Source organism: Culex quinquefasciatus, chromosome 3 (genome assembly GCF_015732765.1).
Source record: "Culex quinquefasciatus strain JHB chromosome 3, VPISU_Cqui_1.0_pri_paternal, whole genome shotgun sequence".
Classification (NCBI taxonomy): domain Eukaryota; kingdom Metazoa; phylum Arthropoda; class Insecta; order Diptera; family Culicidae; genus Culex; species Culex quinquefasciatus.
In genome coordinates this window covers 133919286-133941101 of record NC_051863.1, presented here as the reverse complement: position 1 = coordinate 133941101, position 21816 = coordinate 133919286, and the positions used below count along the sequence as shown (strand labels likewise).

At 35.4% G+C, this 21816-nt stretch overlaps 1 protein-coding gene and 1 long non-coding RNA gene across 2 annotated transcripts in view; both read left to right on the top strand.

Annotated features, from left to right (window-relative positions):
• LOC6035492 (dendritic arbor reduction protein 1) overlaps positions 1–21816 on the top strand; it is a 256132-nt gene that overhangs the window by 89807 nt on the left and 144509 nt on the right. The window lies entirely within an intron of this gene.
• LOC6035712 lies at positions 3375–3852 on the top strand. Its single transcript, XR_005278093.1, has 3 exons — positions 3375–3543; positions 3605–3778; positions 3838–3852. It is a non-coding gene; the product is annotated as an uncharacterized LOC6035712 (long non-coding RNA).

Sequence of the window (21816 nt, the reverse complement as noted above, 5' to 3'; positions counted from 1 at the left end):
AGTCCAAAACATTGAAGATCTGGCAACCCTGTCTCGAGATATGTCCACTTAAGTAATATTGATGCACTTTTTTGAAGCCGGATCCCACTTAAATGTATGTAAACTATGTCCGGATCCACCATCCGACCCATCGTTGATTATTGGTTATTGAAAAACCTATCCAACGAGTCCAAAACATTGAAGATCTGGCAACCCTGTCTCGATATATGTCCACTTAAGTGATATTTATGTACTATTAGGAAGCCGGATCCCACTTAAATGTATGTAAACTATGTCCGGATCCACCATCCAACCCATCGTTGGTTAGGTTATTGAAAAACCTATCCAAAGAGTCCAAAACATTGAAGATCTGGCAACCCTGTCTCGATATATGTCCACTTAAGTGATATTTATGTACTATTAGGAAGCCGGATCCCACTTAAATGTATGTAAACTATGTCCGGATCCACCATCCAACCCATCGTTGGTTAGGTTATTGAAAAACCTATCCAACGAGTCCAAAACATTGAAGATCTGGCAACCCTGTCTCGATATATGTCCACTTAAGTGATATTTATGTACTATTAGGAAGCCGGATCCCACTTAAATGTATGTAAACTATGTCCGGATCCACCATCCGACCCATCGTTGATTAGGTTATCAAAAAAAACTTTCCAAAGAGTTCAAAATATTGAAGATCTGGCAACCCTGTCTCGATATATGTCCACTTAAGTGATATTTATGTACTATTAGGAAGCCGGATCCCACTTAAATGTATGTAAACTATGTCCGGATCCACCATCCAACCCATCGTTGGTTAGGTTATTGAAAAACCTATCCAACGAGTCCAAAACATTGAAGATCTGGCAACCCTGTCTCGATATATGTCCACTTAAGTGATATTTATGTACTATTAGGAAGCCGGATCCCACTTAAATGTATGTAAACTATGTCCGGATCCACCATCCGACCCATCGTTGATTAGGTTATCAAAAAAAACTTTCCAAAGAGTTCAAAATATTGAAGATCTGGCAACCCTGTCTCGATATATGGCCACTTAAGTAATATTTATGTACTTTTTGGAAGCCAGATCTCACTTAAATGTATGTAAACTATGTCCGGAGCCACCATCCAACCCATCGTTGGTTAGGTTATTGAAAAACTTATCCAACGAGTCAAAAACATTGAAGATCTGGCAACCCTGTCTCAAGATATGGCCACTTAAGTGATATTTATGTACATTTTTATTCCGGATCTAAAAAATAGCTGAAATATGTTTCCAAACCACTCATATCACCCATTGTTGGTAATGAGTGAGGAAGGCTCCAGCCACATAGGTGGTTTAAGTTAGTTTTTCATCAAAAATTGGTCCCAAAAATTATTATCATTGCAAGTTGAGCTCCCTAAACATTTTTTTAATTATTTTCGATTTTTATATATGTTCTGAGGGACAAAAAACTGCTTATACTGATATTTTTGTTTAAATATATTTTTTTGGGAAAACTCGAAAATGCTGTAAAAAAATTAGTATCATTTTAAAGATGCAAAATCAAATTTGCAATTGAAAACGACTTAAAACGGGTTTTAATAAAGTGCATAGTTTTCAAGTAATAGGCATTTAAAAGTAAACATTTTCGAAAAATATCTATTTTTTACAAATTTGAAAAATACTTTATGAAGGGAAAAATATTTTTAAAAAGCTAACAAAATTTCCTACAAATGAAGCACAGCACATTTTAAGGAAAATTAGTTTTTTCAGTGTCACTTAACATCATGTTTACCTTTTTTTCAACTCAAGATATCACGGAAATTCATGGTTCCATTTTCAATGTCAAAAAATTAATCTCTTGTAAAATTTTTTGTTCTCTTTGAAAAAAATAATTTTGATGCTAAAAATTCTAGCCTGACATTTGAAAATGTCCAAAATAAATGTTTTTTTCGCATTCAAAAATTCAAAAAATCGTTCGAAAATTTGAAAAAAACAATCGTGCATGGACTCAACAAATATGACTTAACAAAAGTCTAATTGATCTTCTTATAACACAATCAATATACTGCTATTTTTTTAATTTAAAGCAAAACATGTTTTTTTATGTTGCAAATAATGCAAAAATGCAACATAACTCACAATAAAACTCTGGAAAATCTCTTCACCCTTAAAACATTGAAGGCAGAATAATTTTTTGCAACGTGGTAGCTGCCTGACGTATGGCGTCGCGGTGTTCATCAAGCTTTCATAGCATGCTAAGGAAAATTTGATGCTTTTTAAGGGAAAACCGTTGATTCCGGAGATATCGGTTTGTTTGCCGATGCGCCAGGTCTAGGGACAACGAATCCATATGCTCTCTTCGGGAAAAATGTTCTCCAGACCATTCCCCTTAGACCTGATCATACCAGAAGTTGGCGCGTGATTTTCCCAGGCCTGTAGGAGCGTTTGAACAAAAAGTTCCAATTTCCCATAGTAATTCCCATGTAAACTTTAACCCTGATGCGCGCAGCCAGTTTACAACCAAATGAGCTGATATTTGGCATGAAAGTCCCTATGGGCATCCCGGATGAACGAGGATGATTTAGTAACCATAAAGAAACATTAAATTACTTTTTGGGAAATGTTGACGATTTGTCAAATTGTTGGTTCGAAAATATGGAGTTATGTTTTCACAAATAGTCAGTATTTGGAAAATTGTTAATTTAAATTTTAAATGCTGCAAGACTTTGATCATATTCCTGATTATGAATTAATTATTTGACAGATCTTATGTTTTTAGGGTAAAATGCAAACATGTAAAATTTTAGTGTAACACGTTGTTTGTGTACGTAGGACCTTTTCAGATAAACTCTATTTATATATATTTTTTTAATTTTAATCAAAATTCTTTTAAAGAAGCTGTTTTTATAAAATTAGAAATTAATATATTGTTTCTACAAAATAAGAAATATTTATGTTTTTATTTAATCTACATGAAGTATAAACATAATTTTAGTTGTAACACATAGTTTCATAGCATCCAACTCGGGCAAAAATTTGTTGGTGACATCAACATTCAATTAGATGGCCTTTTAGTTTAATTATTGCAAAAAGTGCAAAAAAAAAACTATATAAGACACACACCCTAGTTTGAAATTCTAGAGTTTTTTTATTAGGTCCTATAAACATATGAAAGACAATAGTTTATTCGTCCTTTTTTAAAAAAAAAACTCTGCAAAGTTTGCAATATTTCTAACTAAACCGATTCCCAACTATTTGCACTGCATTTTCAAAAAAAAGTTTCTTGCGTTTCAATGTCGTTGGTTGCATCCAAGTTTTAATGCATTCCACTTGTATCCAACATTGCATAATATAGATCGACTTAATTAATCAATCGACATGATCGACATAAATGGCCAAACCCCTTTTGAACGTCTGTCAAAACACAAAGTTCGCGAACAACCAAACATTCAGCACAGTTCGTGGAGGAGGAAAAAAACCTTGTGCGCTCCGTATCCTTGTTCCGGTGGGACCTTTGCGTTCCGTTCCGACCGTGGATCCGCGCGGAATTTGCGACGAGTGAAGATCCCTTTTGGGTACTTGCCAAAGTGCACATTTTTGTGATTGTTTTGTGCGAAAATTTTCTCCCCCACTTAGGGTCAAGGTTGACTTGGCAAGATTGTCCGTATTTTGGTCGGAGTGTCTCGCGTAGACCGGAATTGGACTGTCGGCAGGACAGCGATGGCAAAAGGGGGTGCCGCAGGCGGAATGGGTGCCGGCGCTGAAGGACAACGAGCAGGCTGAGGTGCTGTACAATCTGTTTCAACGGCCGTAAGTTGGAACATGTTTCGTTTAATTATTTTGAGATGATCACAATCTTTCGTTTTCAGCGTAATCAAGTGCGAATCATGGAGCACTGCGAAGCGTCCATTGTGCTGATCGCTGACGGCGTGATGCTGCTGTACGAAGATTTTGCATCGCTTCGATCTACCTGGTGTTGAACAAGGAATTGATCGAGCGGGTCAACGTGGACACGACCTACAGCCAAACTGCAAAGCACATGAGCCAGTTGCTGGAGCTGGGAATGCTCGCTCCGAAGCTTATCATTCCACATTTGTCCACGATGAGCGACGAACTGAGGAACCTGGAATCTTACGTGATGCGAAGATCCTCTGTAATTATTAAGTTTTTTGTAATTACAAAGCCGACTCGGTCCTAACCAGGTCCCAGTACCGAAAAGGACCTAATAAAAATAATTTTATGAAAAAAAATCTTACGTGATGCGCAACTATGTCCTGCATATCATGGGCGAAGCCATCGTGACCGAGCTGACCTAGGAGGAACTGGCCGATGAGCTGAAGGAAACACGCGATGACTTCCTGCATGATTTGTTCAACCACACGATGGACGTTTCGGCCCATGTCCGCTCGAAGGTGCTTCAGATTAGGCACTACATTCAGGGCCAGAACGCGGTTCCACTTAGCAGCTGGCAGCACCAGGTGCTGAAAGGTTCTGTCGAACGGCTCGAGGACAAGTCACTGCTGGTGCGCAAGAACTCGATCGCGTTGATCCTCGAGCATAATCCGTTCTCCGCTAAGCTCTCCCTGGCGAAACTTCGCAATGAAGAACGGGACGGAAGATGGTCAGCTGCAGGAAATTCGCAACAAGATGTTCGAGCAGGACCCGGCGCTCAAGAAAACCCAACAGCAGTGGGTGTACTACATGATGTTCTCGAAAGCGTATTACGTCAAGACCCAGCACGGCCCGAACCTGAACGAGGAGTTCCAGAAAAGGAAAACGAGGTCAACTTCCTGAAGGATTCGATCCGTTTCGCGGAAATCGTCTATGCTGCAGGGCATGGTGATGTCCAAGTCTCAAACGGATGTGTATGAAGCGATTGATTTCTTCACCTCGGCTTACCTTTTTGGGATCAAGGGAACCGAAAGTGGAATGCAGCAGAATGAGCAGTTCCAGTGCCGAGCGATGGAACTGTAAGACGCGCTGACGCGGCAGGACATGGTGCAGCATTTACGCGGGGTCACGTCAAGCTGGACCTGCCCAAAGAGAGAGTGAGTCGATTTCTTATGATGTCCCGTTTTTGATAAACTCACGGTTTGAAATTTGTCGCAATTTGTTCTTGCTGTTTGGTGGCAACGTAACCGGCCAGAACATTGAAACGATGTGATTTTGTTATATCTAAGTAACTTTGCGGAATTTAGAATTTTGCTTTGTATTTTACACCAAAAACTTGTATGTGGTGAAAGACTATTCCACAAAGCGCGCGCTCTCTCTCTCTTGTGTTTATATTTCTGTTTTCGCCCGTCGCGCGCAGCGACAGTCAAAAGAGGTCTGCGCTGAAAGTTGACAAGTCAAAACTCCTCTTGTTTTGGTGCGTTTCGTCGTGGTCATCACGGTTCGCGGTTGTTTATAAGCATCTTCACTATTTTCGCGTTCGTGTTTTGTTTTCAAAAGTGAGTGTAAAAGAACTGCCTTCCATCCTCACAGCAAGTATTGGCTGCGTTTGTTTACATCCGTGAGCAGCTAGAAAAAAGTTCCATCCTTCCGTCCAGCGGGATCGAAGTCGCCGAGGAGGAAAAACAATACAAAGGTGACAATTGAGTGGTTTTCCGGATCGTTTGTTTACAGAAGTGTTTGCTTCTAGAGTGCTACGTGAAAATCCACCAGGTTTGTTTACTTCCAAGAACCAACCAAAACAAATCAACCGGATAACCACGCAAATTTTTATTAAATTTTAATGCAAACAATCATGTTGTTTCAGATTTCGACGAAAAGTACCTTTTCAGATTTGTGATTCCGACCCCGGCTGCCACCAACAAGGACGCGTTTTTAGCGACAGATTCTCTCGGTGAATCCCGAATTGTGTGGACCTGTTCTTGTGCATTCTAGTCGACATTGTCGAGGATGGTCGTGGGCAAAGTTCGTCGCGGCCATTTAGATAGGTATATTTAGCTTATCTTCCCTCCTCCTCTTCGTCCTCCTCTTGAGTAAAACAGTCTTTTCGAGCGGCCAAGCAGCAGTTGATATTCTGTTGACGGAGCTGGCAATAGAACCAATGCAGCCCGAGAGTTTTCGGCCTAAATGGAAACATCACAAAGAATGTACTGGTATGTATGTCGAGAAGTTTCATTTCTTATTCCCATTTGCTTTTTTTTATGTGAATCTCGTTGTTTGCCCATCAAACATAATTCGAATAAATCAGAAGTACTCTGTTTGATTTGCACTTTCTCTAAATTCTCTCATTTCAAATGTGCAACTCGATTTATTTGCAGATTTTGTATTCAACGTAGAGTGGAATATCACCATGGGACTTGAATATTATATTGTAAATAAATACATTGTGGTTTATTTTGTTTTATTTTTCTAGGTTTGTACCTGAAGCATGCTTTGATCTTAAAATGAATTTCGTCAAGTGCGACAGGTCATCAGGGTGCGACACGCTCTCATCAACCAGCGGTGCCACTTTTATCTAAACTCGAAGCTTCCAAACTACGAATAACCGGCGTGATATAGCTGCGCCGTTTCCTATCGCAAGCGATTTCAAGTCAAGCAGAGTACCTAATTGACGACGTCCACAGGATGGCGAAGATGGAGCTGGCATCGAAAATGCTACAGTTGTGCTGGATGGGGCGTACGACTTTGATCAACATCCTGCTGTAGCGAAAGTTTCCTTCAGATTTGTTTAACTTAGAATTAGAAATGTCTTTTTTGACAAGTCAAACCTTTAGACACACGCAATACCTCTTCCTCCCTAAATTAAACACCAGTTAAAAGGAACCCCTTTTTAGCTTAGGATTTTTCGATCATTGTACTACTAAAATGACAAAATAAATTAAAACATTTGGACAAAGTAAAACTGCACTGTTTTTTTGCTCAAAATCCCGAAAACCCTTACAAAATTGATGTTAATTCGAATTGTTACAACTATTTCTCAAAATGTAACGCGCCATGGAAAATCACTCAAATAACTATTTAAAACCATAAAAATACCGTTTGAGAAATGGTGAAATCCCTAAAATATATACGCAAAAATGAACTTTCAAAAAGAATTTGACAAAGTGTCGCTAGAAGAAAAAATCAAATAGTGAATATTGCTAACAACATATATGGGGAATAGTTCACTATTTGAGAGACAGTGAGGAATTAAAAAAAATATTTACCAAATAGTTGCTATACAATTTGGTAAAAGGTTGATTGAATATTTAACAAATGATTTTCAAACGGTTTTTTTCTATGCGGGATGCCCTACAAGGGGAACCATACTAAAACTTGACCCGAGAACTTTTTGAAAATCGTACCCACCCTAACGTACATTCTCAATATAAAAAAAGTGATTTAACGTATTTTTGTTAAATAATAGTTCAAATGGAATCAAACCAGTGAAATACAAATTTTGAAAGAGTGAAGAATAGTTTAAATATTTTTTCAAAAGTTCTGAACAATTTTGATGAAATATAAAATCTCTTTTTACAGTTCATTTCTTTTTTGAACTGCCAGAGAGGGATGCTTATATCATACGCGCGATGATTCGTGGGTCTATGATTCATAACCGTTGCTAACCCCTCGACTCGTCGATGAAAATCTAAAATTCATAGATATTCGCCAGGGTTTTCAATTTTGCCTGCGGAACACGATGTGTGTTGGTGACTCTGTTCAGCGCCGCGCAAGCCAACAGCTTGTAAATCAAGGCAGTTCTAATAGAGACACATACGCCTGCAAGCGTATGTGAAAGATTTATTGCAAATTTATGAAAATATTTTCCCACCCCACCGCCGCTTACAATGTTGTGTAATCGCATGTGTGGAGGTGTGAAGAGGCTTTCACGTAAAGATGCAGAAGATTTCCGTTTAATGATAGCTGGTGATGCAATAGCAATTTGAAATTTGAAATTTAAAGTAATTTTTAATTAAATTAAATAAAACCGTTCCCAGTATTCTCTTGGCTATGAATAGTAATAAATGATCGATTGGCAGCGTAATTAAGTCATAATTGGATTATGTTTACATTTCCCTGCAAGTTACGATCCCGCACGCGGTCTTCCACAGACAAAGCGGCATTATTTTAACGAGATAATTGATGTTGTTTACCTTAAGGGGAAGAAGCTTGGAGGGGTGGGGTGGGGCAGAGGTTTAAGTCCATGCCTCACACGTAGCCATCATCAGCATAAATCAAATTTGTATATTTTGGAAACGCGCGGGAGATTATAGAAAACAACTTTGTCAACCTCGATTTTTTTCGGAGAGGAAGCTTTTGGAAGACTTCCAAAAGTTGGGAAAGAACGCAGAAGGGAGGTCAGCAGTTCATCGGGTGGCGAGCAGCGTATTTTACGACATGAAATATGAGAAAATAAATTTAACAATCTTGGCCATAATGAGAAACATCAGCAGCAGCGAGCGGTGAGGTGCGAGTTGCTGCTATATTATTATCATAAAAGCTATAAACCTTTTACGGTCGCGAGCTGGCTGCCCTGCCACAAGACGTTTTTTTCCTTGCAGGTTAAGCCACCTTCGATTGGTTCTTGGGCTAGGGAAGGACAGGTATAAGCTGTCGATTTTAATTTCAATATTTGTTTATTAAATTGATGACCTGCACGGAATGATAAATCACGATAGTTTCAATAGTTTTCAGTTTATTTAGATACTTTTTGATCAACATTTTTCTTCGATTTTCATATTTTTATGATTTGCAATTCACAACAATTTTCCGTCGCGAAATAATTGCAAAACATATTTTTTAAGAACAAGTGAAAAGTTAAACTGGAGTATTTTTCTTTAAAAAATAAATAAATCGTCAATTCAATTTTAATCTTAAAAAAATCAGTCAAAATAAAAAAAATCGTAAGCATTACCTGTGTACAACAAAAATAATATTTCTTCAATCAACTTTATTTTAAATCAGTCACTTAAGACTTGAATTGAACAACTATAAACATGTATCAGAAAATGTATGTTATGACTCATAACCAAGCAAGTCCCAAAAACAATGCTCTCAAATACACCCCCTCAGGGATCATGCTGAACCACCTCACCACGGTGGTAATTAGGATGGGAAAACCTCCAGAAATGATCTTCCCTTACCCCTCCTGCTCGACCCCACCAGGCGTGACCCGCAAGAAAACCTATAATTTACAAGCCGTCCGGGCGCGCATCCAGCTCCTACGCACTTTCGAGAGAAGACTTTAATGACACATAAACGACGTAGTTAATATGCATGCAAAGTTTTAAAACCAACAAAATTATCGACCTCCACCCTCCATCCCTTTTCACAACAGAAAGAGAGAGAGAAAGGAGGCAGAACAACAACAACGGTCGGATAATGTTCCATAAAAATTGGCTTTCGCGTGCTGCCACCCGTTGAAGTCTCTGCCAAGCGCATGTTGATGCGAATTGCACCGGAGCTTAGCCTTAACGTGCAGGTCCGTCCAGGATCTGCGAGCGAGGAATTTCGCGTAATTATTGAATGTTTGAAAATTGCACTGTGAGGAATTTTAAATACTGTGCGCGCGCGCGTCGAACCCCGGCTGCTTGGGGATAATTTTATTTTGCAAATATCTCTCCTCAGTAAGGAGAAGGGGTTACAGGTGGTGAGCTTTTAGAAGGAAAAAAGCTAATCCACACACGCGCTCGGAATGGGAAAAATGTGTGCCGGCGTATCGCGTATATTTGCATTGTTAAATGAACAAACACACACGCGCACACACTTATTAGCTTCTTTAGCGTGTGGACGTGGTTTTTTGCGCGCGAGAAAATATGCGAAAATTCGCACTATGACGAGGGGTAGGCTGATGAACTTTTTCCCAATAATGAATTTACAAATTAATATTCACTTCATCCATTTTATTAAATCTTCAGACATTTTTTTATATTAGTTTTCTCAGTTTCAATAACCTTACAAAAAGTCATTTATTTTTGTGCTTTAACCCTCTACAACCCAACCCCGCCTTTAGACGGGCTTTAATCTAAAAATTCGCCTAAAATCCATTTTCAATCAATTTTTTAAAAGCATTGGAAAGAAGAACACTTAAAATTTAAGAAAATTCTAAGATTTGAAGTTTGACTTATTTTATGTGATGTTTAAAAAAATGTAATTTGTTCTGGGGTCAACTTTGGCTGTGTTTCTTACTAATTTTTCCTTTTTATTTTGTGAAAATAAGTATGCAGTAATTTTTTTAATTGGTTAATTTCACTTGGTACTGTTCGGTGACGAGGAAAACACTATTTTCTTTTCTTGCGACGTTTCGACCTACTATTCTTCGGTCATCTTCAGACGCCTAAAACATAAACATTTATTTTTCTGGTCAATTCAAAGTTACAAAAAGCTCACAAAACACAACTTACAAAATGTAACGCAGCTTTCTTCTGTTGCTCTTGCATCGTCAGGTTCTGTCTGTCTTGTTGTTGTCGTTTCCGTTCGTTGGTAGTAGTGACCTCGCGTATTTTAACCTGTCTGGAGGATAGGTGGGAAAAGATCGCTCAGCACAATTTTATTGTTAATGGTATTGTTCTATAGTAGAAAAGTTGAAAAACAAGCAAAATATTTAAAAAGTGACTGTAAAACATGAAAAAACTAAATAGGCAAAAGGTAATGATAGGAGGTGGTAGAGTAGGCCAAATATTATCAGAAACAAACATAAACAAGATAAATGCAAATTAAAATTATAAAAATTAAGCAAGAAAATAATAAAAGGGAATTCAAGTTTTTCGTAGAACAAAAGTTGCTCAAAATGAATTTTTGGAAGTAAAAATTGTGCAGTAGAGGGTTTAATTCTACTACTAACTTTAAATTTTAGTTTCGTTTTTAACAATGCTCAAATAACATAAATAAAAAATGCAATAAATAAGTTAAACAATAAACAAAAAAATCCAATTTCAGAAAACTTACAATTGCCTATAAACATAAGCTATTCATTAATAAAGATTAACGACACGAATGCCACTGAAGTGGTGAGAAATCATTAATAAACACAAAATTGAAAATAATAAAAAGATATTTGTTGGATTTTGCAGAAATAAAAATATTCCCATAGAAATTTAAAAATGTTAATCGTCTGTAACTATCAATTTTTTTCACCAAATTGCAGAGAATTTGATATTTCAAAAGAATAAAAAATTGTCGACCGATATGAAGTTCTCGAAAAAGTGTGCACAAATTTCCAAACAAACAAAACTAAGCTTAAATCAATAGTTTAACCGACTTTATTAGTATATTTTCAAAATCAAATCATGGAATTGCCTTTAAAACATGTATATCAACATACATTTGTGTCAACATACAATTATGTCGAAAAATGCTTAATTTTACATCCAAAACTGGATAACATTGCCCAAGATATGTTAAATTTGCATTTTTTTTTCTTTTTGTTGTTTGTATTTTTACTTTATTTTTTACACATTCGGTAAAATTTAAATTTTTACTTGTTGATTCGATTGCAGGCTATAATGGAACATATCTAGAGTTTTTTTTAATTGGTCCTATAAGCTATTGTCTTTCATATGTTTATAGGACCTTTTCAAAAAATCTCCTGATATAATGTTTGTTTATGCATTTTTAATTAAATAATGTAAAAAGCCATTATTTGACTAAAAATGCATCCGGCTATTTTTTTTATTTTGGGGTCAGAGAACGACTCAAAACCCCAGGAAAAATAAGTTCATGAATTGATTGATATTTTCAATTATTTTTTTATCACGGGACAAAAACTTTTAATAAATTTTGTACTAGCCTTAATTTATTAACTTGCAAAGATGAGTCTTAACTTTTTCAGAATGTTTAACATGCTTTTATGATTTTTCTGCTAATGAAACAATTCAAATTTAAATGCACAATGTTCTGGAGATATTGATTTTATTTTACACAGTCAAAAAATAAATAAATTTGGAAGGTTGTAATTGTATAATTCCACTTTTTCAATATGGTTTAAGCTAAATTTATGAACAATAAATAAAATTACAGATGCAGCATAAATGTAAATTTTCCCATTTGTTACTGTTAACGCCCAGTTAACCAAATTTGACGATCATGTAGAAACACTTCCAGACAACACTGTAGATTATGTAACCCCACACACACAATCTCAGTAGCCCTTCGTGTACCTTTATGTTCAATGTTAGTAGTCGTTTCAGCACACGAAGTGGTTTGTCTTTTGTAATGTTTTGTAGACTTCCCGGTCGCAAAGCACTTGACCACTAGGAACTAGACCAGAACTCAACCCACAAGATACTTCTGACCAGATGGTCGACCGGGACAGTCACCCCTCCTCAGGGGCAAGTTAAGTAGACGCAATAAACACCTAAGAATTTGTAACCCTTTTGTGCAATAAAGTTCATCCCTTAGTTATCGCGACTTTTCTGTAACTTACCGGATCACTAAGTTTCACCCCCGACACACAGGACCACATCCGCTACGATGTGCGTTAACAGTTACATACCTTGATTTTAACTATGTATAATTTAATGAAAATAAATCACTGAAAAATTATTTATGACATTCAAAGAAATTGTGGAATAAAAATGCTTATGAGATTATGCTTTAGTTTGCATTAAATAATATTTTTAAAGAAAAACAACAGGACCAACCAATATCCAAGTAGGTTGAAAAAATAAAACTCATGCAAAATAAATTTGTACAGAAATGGCCTTTATGATAAACCTTAAGCGGTATTCAGATTGCTAACGATAAAGATTCTGCAGTTATCAGAACCATTATTTTATTAAATCCAACAAAATATTGGTTTGCTTTTTTTGCTAATTAACGAATCAACGAATTACAAAATGCTTTATTTATTAAAATTTTAATGAATTCATAAACATTTTTTTTCTAACGTTTCACGTCTTCTTCCAATCTAAAGTTTCAAAAATATTTTTTCAAAGAGTGCCCGCTGGGGTGCCCAGAATATGGGACTTTTTTTTTCAAAAGTAAGCTCCACAAGCTGAATATTGTTCGTTGACCTATTTTAGGACTCTGGGCCAAATATGAGCAAAATCGGTCATCATTTACCCATTGATAGTCTACGGTGAAGTTTGTATGGGAAAAATCGAAAAAATGTATGGAAAACCCAAGTTTCTTACGGTTTGGTCTGCATGATGCGCTACTTCCATCCAAATATTCCCAAAAGTGAGATTCTTATTGAAAATGTAATGTTCTACAACTTTGTAGAACATACCAAAACTGTAAAACTCGATCCTGAAAAGTTATTAGCGGTTTAAAAAAGTCATTTTTGCATGAATTACATTTTTTTCACCAACTTTAGGCTCAGGTATCAATGGGTTAGTCTCATCCAATTTCGCTCAAAATTTACACAGATGCTTAAAATAACCCAAAAGACCATTTTCCACTTGTGGAGCAGGGGGTCATTTTTTTTGGGCACCCTAGTGCCCACTTTGATGACAAATGATGCAAATATATGATAGCGATAACGACATTAAATTTGATTTGAAATAGTTTACAATTGAATAGTTTACAGTGAAACATCTTTTTACGCGGTGCTTTACGTTTTTCTAATTTGTCGATTTCTCTGGAACGACGCAACATTTTTGCAATCTTTTATAAGCAATTTGTAGGTTTTGTTCAGATCTACAAATCACTTTTTGAAGCTTGCAAAAATATTGTATGGTTTCTCTGTATAAGCAATAATATTTTTAATCTATAATTTTTTAGGATATTTTGAGAATAGGGTCACATAAACCTCAAATTTGCATTGGCCTAATGTTCTTAAAAAATGATGTTTTTTTTGTAGTTTTCATACATTTTTGATTGAATTACTTAAAATTTGTCTTCTAAATCACGAAAAAAAATTTAATATTTTTCGGGTTGAGGTAGTTGCATATATTTTTCAAAGTTTATGTCGCCTTAAAAGTAAAGTGGCTTGTTTCAATACATAAAAATATAACATGTTTCCGAACGCTCTTTGAAAATCGATGCTGAACTGAAACTAAATAAAATCACGCAATGCAATAGAGGCTGTAATGATTTTTTAAATTGAACAAAAAAAGGCTGTTAATCTTAAACTTATAAAATATTTTCTCAAGCCTCCTCAAAAGATTGAATTGAAAAAAATAGCTGACGAACAAAAATATCCATAAGATAACTGTCATTTTTATAAAATTTCCTACAACACCATCGCTTGACCCCCCGTTGCGAAATGCGTGGGATGACGAGCTACGATTCACGGCCCGAGCGCACGCTCAAATAGACTTGCTAATAATAATAATCAACCAAAGTCGCTGACTCTGGCCGGCCGGGCTGCTCACACGAGCAAGATTACACAGCGGAGAGGACATATCCGCGAGGGAACCCTCAGAGGTGTAAAAAGCTTCGACACGGAGTGGTCATAATTTGCGCGAACACAAAATGACGATTCCGAACATAAAAGCGTGCATAAATTCGAAATCAATTCGTGCTGCGTGGATGCGCACACGACTCATGGGAAGGTCTCTGGGAAAAAAAAGTATTTTTTTTTGATCGTAATTTTATGAAGATGTCCAGGACTTCAAGACTTTAATTTGTAAAGAGAACTCTGGATTTTCCAGAGAACTATTCTGCCAACTAGGAATTGAAACACGGACTAGCAATGTGACCAGCGGGATGCAAAGTATCTGTGATTATTTTTAGTACGTCAGGTGGCTGACGATCGCGGGCAGGTCGTGTGGCCTATTTTACGATCCAGCATGGAGGGGAGTTGGAGGGAAGAGATTTTCAATAAATTCCCCGCTGATGTTAATTGACTGAATAGAAGCGATTGCAACTATAAACAGAGAGTGCAACTACCGGCTCCGAGGATTGGCCCGAGAGGGGATATTGAACGGCTTTTTATGTGATTCTTACCCTATTTGCATGAGAAAAGCAAACCGAGTCATGTGCTAATTTGCTTCAATAAGAGTGTAAAGTGTAACATAAATAAGGATTGTAGTCATTTAAACAAATGGAATATTTGAATATTTTCTGACTTAAACGAACAATAATCAGAGCTTTTAATAATGATTGATCAAGTTCATTTTTTTTAATTGAAATAATCAATTTTGACATTTTGAATATTTCAGTTAGTTTCTTTTGAAAAAAAAAGTAGAAAGTGAAACCATCTTCAGTTCCCATGCTGTGCGACATTCAAACCAACAAGAATCCCAAATTCCAACACTTGCTCCGCCGCAATTCCTCCCAATCAAACCAAACATTTCTCACAGCAACACGCCAGACAGATATTTCGATTGGCTATAGCAGACTAATCACGGTTTCGAACCCACGTCCACGAATTAGGCACCGGCCACATTCGTCAAAAAACGAACGAAACTGAATCACGCTCGCGGAGACCTGCGCGAGTGACATGTGTAAAACAAGCGACGAACTCGTTTGCCAGCAACGCGATAAAAAGTGGGAAAGCTGCCAACACATGGAGGGTCGAGCAAAAAAAAAGTACACGAAACATATCACGACACAATCATTGCAACGCCGCTCGTTACCGGCTAATAGTGCAGCACGACGTTTATGATTGTTTCTCATAAATTCAAGAAATGCCTCGGTTCTTTTTTTGTCGTGTGAAATGAAAACGTTGCACTGGCCAGCGAAATCAGCTTGGTGCTGCTTTTTGCCCGGGTTTTCTTCGGGGATTGATTTCTGCAGCTCGGGATACTTTCTAAATGAAGGCATTAATTAGCGATCTGATATATGTACTGCTTCGTTAGTGACGGGGTTTTTCGCTCCAGACGACCGAAAAACATACACATTGGACCAGCGTTATTGGTAATCTATGCATATTTTATGCTCGCGCGATCCGTGCTTGATTACAAAATAGAGTTTGTTTTTTTCTGAGCTGTGAAAAGTAAGAAAATTTACGATGTATTACTGGCTGGTTTGACATTTGGTTTGATATTTATGAACAAAGTAAAGTTTACAGATCTTCAAGGAGCATGTTTTGAAAATCGAGCAATTTCAATAAAATGGCTCAAAACAACTGGAATTTCAAATTTGATTTTGTCCCTCGTCTCTTATCGTTTAACTCCGATTTAATATAATAAAGAAGCAAAACATATCACAAAATACTGTACAGAGCATTTTTAATAATTTTAGTAATTTTAGTTATTTTAGTAATTTTAGTAATTTTAGTAATTTTAGTAATTTTAGTAATTTTAGTAATTTTAGTAATTTTAGTAATTTTAGTAATTTTAGTAATTTTAGTAATTTTAGTAATTTTAGTAATTTTAGTAATTTTAGTAATTTTAGTAATTTTAGTAATTTTAGTAATTTTAGTAATTTTATTAATTTTAGTAATTTTAGTAATTTTAGTAATTTTAGTAATTTTAGTAATTTTAGTAATTTTAGTAATTTTAGTAATTTTAGTAATTTTAGTAATTTTAGTAATTTTAGTAATTTTAGTAATTTTAGTAATTTTAGTAATTTTAGTAATTTTAGTAATTTTAGTAATTTTAGTAATTTTAGTAATTTTAGTAATTTTAGTAATTTTAGTAATTTTAGTAATTTTAGTAATTTTAGTAATTTTAGTAATTTTAGTAATTTTAGTAATTTTAGTAATTTTAGTAATTTTAGTAATTTTAGTAATTTTAGTAATTTTAGTAATTTTAGTAATTTTAGTAATTTTAGTAATTTTAGTAATTTTAGTAATTTTAGTAATTTTAGTAATTTTAGTAATTTTAGTAATTTTAGTAATTTTAGTAATTTTAGTAATTTTAGTAATTTAAGCAATTTTAGTAATTTTAGTAATTTAAGTAATTTAAGTAATTTTAGTAATTTTAGTAATTTTAGTAATTTTAGTAATTCTAGTAATTTCAGTAATTTTAGTAATTTTAGTAATTTTAGTAATTTTAGTAATTTTAGTAATTTAAGTAATTTTAGTAATTTTAGTAATTTTAGTAATTTTAGTAATTTTAGTAATTTTAGTAATTTTAGTAATTTTAGTAATTTTAGTAATTTTAGTAATTTTAGTAATTTTAGTAATTTTAGTAATTTTAGTAATTTTAGTAATTTTAGTAATTTTAGTAATTTTAGTAATTTTAGTAATTTTAGTAATTTTAGTAATTTTAGTAATTTTAGTAATTTTAGTAATTTTAGTAATTTTAGTAATTTAAGTAATTTAAGTAATTTCAGTAATTTTAGTTATTTTAGTAATTTTAGTAATTTTAGTAATTGTAGTAATTTTTTGTCATTTTTGTCATTTTTGTCATTTTTGTCATTTTTGTCATTTTTGTCATTTTTGTCATTTTTGTCATTTTTGTCATTTTTGTCATTTTTGTCATTTTTGTCATTTTTGTCATTTTTGTCATTTTGTCATTTTTGTCATTTTTGTCATTTTTGTCATTTTTGTCATTTTTGTCATTTTGTCATTTTTGTCATTTTTGTCATTTTTGTCATTTTTGTCATTTTTGTCATTTTTGTCATTTTTGTCATTTTTGTCATTTTTGTCATTTTTGTCATTTTTGTCATTTTTGTCATTTTTGTCATTTTTGTCATTTTTGTCATTTTTGTCATTTTTGTCATTTTTAAAATTTTGTTTTTTTTTATAATGTTTTATTTGGCATTTTTTTAATCAAAGTTGAGAACAAGACGAACACCAACTAACAAGCTACCAAAGCTTTAAAAAATCCCATCGCTACCCGTAACTGTCTAATAAGTCACCTGATTCGAAGCAAGCACTAATTGAGAGAACCCCCTTGCTTAAGATTGGGCCGGGAGGCAAAACTCTACAGCAGACAGAAGGTAATTTTCCGCGCTGCTAAATCTGTAAATGGCAACTGCTGCTGCTGCAGTAGAAGCTACAAATGTCAGAAGAACCTGTGCAATCGAGCCCAGCCAGCCAACAGAGACGTTGAAGCAGTTGTCGCAGTCGTGATAAAAGCTCACCTCCCCTCGAAAACCCCTTTCCCCCCAAAGTAACAGCATAAACATGAAACATAAGCCTCCCCTGCGAACATTTGGAATCAGAACTAAGGGGGGAGGGGCGGTCGAGGGGACAGTCCGGACCATCACGTTGGGTTGTGAAAATTACATAATTTCTTCTGCGAGGAGAAAATGAATTTAATCCGCTGCGAACGAGCGCTGGACGAGTTAAAGTAAGAAACGAAACATTTGCTTGGGTTGTGTTAGGGAACTTACACTTGGTGGCATATTAGGCAATGAGCTTTGTTTACTTGGTAGCAGAAAGGTACACGGGAGTTCTTGTCGCTGAAGAGATTGAACCTTTTGGAAGAGGTGAAAAGAGCAACATTTACACGCTGATTAATTTGATTTCACGTTGGTTTAGTACGATTTTCAAAATTTTTTTCAATCAGCAAAAATTGAACAATAAATTAATAAAAAAAAATAAACAAAAAAACTAATCAATCAATTAAATCCACAAATCAACCAATCCACAAAAAAACAACAAATCAACGAATCAACAGATCAACAAATCAACAAATCAACAAATCAACAAATCAACAAATCAACAAATCAACAAATCAACAAATCAACAAATCAACAAATCAACAAATCAACAAATCAACAAATCAACAAATCAACAAATCAACAAATCAACAAATCAACAAATCAACAAATCAACAAATCAACAAATCAACAAATCGACAAATCAACAAATCAACAAATCAACAAATCAACAAATCAACAAATCAACAAATCAACAAATCAACAAATCAACAAATCAACAAATCAACAAATCAACAAATCAACAAATCAACAAATCAACAAATCAACAAATCAACAAATCAACAAATCAACAAATCAACAAATCAACAAATCAACAAATCAACAAATCAACAAATCAACAAATCAACAAATCAACAAATCAACAAATCAACAAATCAAATCAACAAATCAACAAATCAACAAATCAACAAATCAACAAATCAACAAATCAACAAATCAACAAATCAACAAATCAACAAATCAACAAATCAACAAATCAACAAATCAACAAATCAACAAATCAACAAATCAACAAATCAACAAATCAACAAATCAACAAATCAACAAATCAACAATCAACGAACGAATCAACGAATCAACGAATCAACAAATCAACAAATCAACAAATCAACAAACCAACAAATCAACAAATCAACAAATCAACAAATCAACAAATCAACAAATCAACGAATCAATGAATCAACAAATCAACAAATCAACATATCAACAAATCAACAAATCAACAAATCAACAAATCAACAAATCAAGCAACTCGCAATCCCTTTTGCAACGCTCCTTTCAAAACACCTTTTTTTCGCAACCGTCATCTAGGAAATATTTATTTAGACTCGAAATTTAGCTCGATCTTAATTGAATTTCTGCGGTGACGATTGAACCTGCGCTGACCAAACAGCGCCGTGTTGGCGTCGTGTCCAATTTTTCAATTATCTCGAATTGAGTCAGCAAAAGTCGTCGACGCCGCCGCCAAGTGGATGCTGAGGATCTTTCCCTGCCAAGACAGATCAGCGCAGTGAGAACAAAATATCAAAGTCGTGACCAATTTCACATATAAAGCGCCGGCATTAGCAAGCAAAGTGAGCATAATTCCCTGGCTCGACGGCCGGCCGGGTGATTATCCAGTGCAGTTTGCAGCAATGTGCCAGAGTAGTGATTTGCACCCTCTTTTTTTTCGGTGTAAGCGGGAGGGTGGGATTTGAGTGGGAGCCAGGCGATTGCGCCGGTAATTGCCTAGGAAATGTATACTACTGACGAATGGATCTGAAAGTGATAAAGGTTGACCACAAAGCTGGCAAATCAAAATCGTGGCTGATGGCGATGGCGAAACGTTCTGACATTTGAGAATAGAAGATCTTTGAATTTGCTCAGGAAATCAGAGAGTTGCAACAAGCACAATCAACATCAACAACACATTTTTTGATTAGTTGATTTGTTGATTTGTTGATTTGTTGATTTGTTGATTTGTTGATTTGTTGATTTGTTGATTTGTAGATTTGTTGATTTGTTGATTTGTTGATTTGTTGATTTGTTGATTTGTTGATTTGTTGATTTGTTGATTTGTTGATTTGTTGATTTGTTGATTTGATGATTTGTTGATTTGTTGATTTGTTGATTTGTTGATTTGTTGATTTGTTGATTTGTTGATTTGTTGATTTGTTGATTTGTTGATTTGTTGATTTGTTGATTTGTTGATTTGTTGATTTGTTGATTTGTTGATTTGTTGATTTGTTGATTTGTTGATTTGTTGATTTGTTGATTTTTGATTTGTTGATTTGTTGATTTGTTGATTTGTTGATTTGTTGATTTGTTGATTTGTTGATTTGTTGATTTGTTGATTTGTTGATTTGTTGATTTGTTGTTGATTTGTTGATTTGTTGATTTGTTGATTTGTTGATTTGTTGATTTGTTGATTTGTTGATTTGTTGATTTGTTGATTTGTTGATTTGTTGATTTGTTGATTTGTTGATTTGTTGATTTGTTGATTTGTTGATTTGTTGATTTGTTGATTTGTTGATTTGTTGATTTGTTGATTTGTTGGTTTGTTGATTTTTTGATTTGTTGATTTGTTGATATGTTAATTTGTTTACTGTGGTGATTGGTTCAGTAATTTTGTTGTTCTGGTTGTTGAAATAACTGAGCCCCAGATTTTGTTGCAATTCCGGATTCCCTGTAATTTGCATTCAAAGAAACGTCAAACGTTAATAATTCATAAACACTCAATTAACTTCCCGTTAATTCTGCCGGCACGGCATCGCTCTGAATGCATAAATGCACAAACCCTCATTGATTTGCGCCGGTTTTGATTTCCCATTACACTTGCCAATCTCGCCGCCATTTCTTGCAACTCCACGTGGAAAGCCGGCACGCCGTCATCATTTAAATTCATACAATCCACCGCCGCTAAATGCCTAAAACGTGAGATACCGATGTTGCACTCACCGTCTGTGCGGTGTTCAGTTTGAAGGAATTTGTGCAGGCAGCGCGTGTGTCGTCACCTTATCTGCCACCAGCCAGCCGGCAGGTCCCTTGGGGATTCGACCGACCTGTAAACGGTGATGACAGCGAAAATGCACTTTAACTGCCGAGCCGTTTTAGGTTCTCTTCTGGCGCTCCATAATGTCAAGCGCGTCCAATTTGAGGCATTTCGAGAAATATGAGAAACATCTCCTCGGAGGAGGCCCCCCTCCGGCTGGGAAATATCGACTTCTGAGGTGCTGCAGTGCAGGTTATCTTGATTATGTCATGCGATGTGGGACCATAATTCTCAACGGTTCGAGGTGGCTTGGCGCTAAAATATTGCAGAAATTGTTTGAATTATTTATATGTTTCAAAGAGTTAATAGTGTGAGACACTGAAACTAGTTTCCAGATGAAGAAAACAATAAATCATTCCAATGACCACAAATTAATTTTTCGAAGTAAATTTTCTGAGATTTTTTAAATTTCATGCAAAAAAAACTATAATTCAGTCTGCTCTAGCTGAAAACCTGATGCCGGTGACGACCGCCCTACACGTCCCAAAGTGACACCCGCTCAGTTAACCCTCAATTGTCCCAACAATGGAGACACCCATGTTGCGTTGCCCAACAACAACAACAACAAAACTAAGCTTAATTGACAACCGGTGCGCTGCCGTTTGACATCCACGAGTCACACTACACAGTCCAGTCTCCGCGGGATGGGACGTTTAAGCAAGCCTCCGTTTAGTGTACCTTGCTTTTTTAATGGACGTGTGTACTGCAAATAATGCACAAAAGAATACAGATTCGTTGACACAGTAAAAAATCATGCCTGGATCGAGAATTGAAACGAAGCCCTTTGATTGCTAACGTGACTCTTTACCTTAGAGCTACGCTGGCTTGGTGCTAAAAACAACTATTTTCACAATTATTTCTCACCGTGCCACTCCTAGTCCAGCTGTCC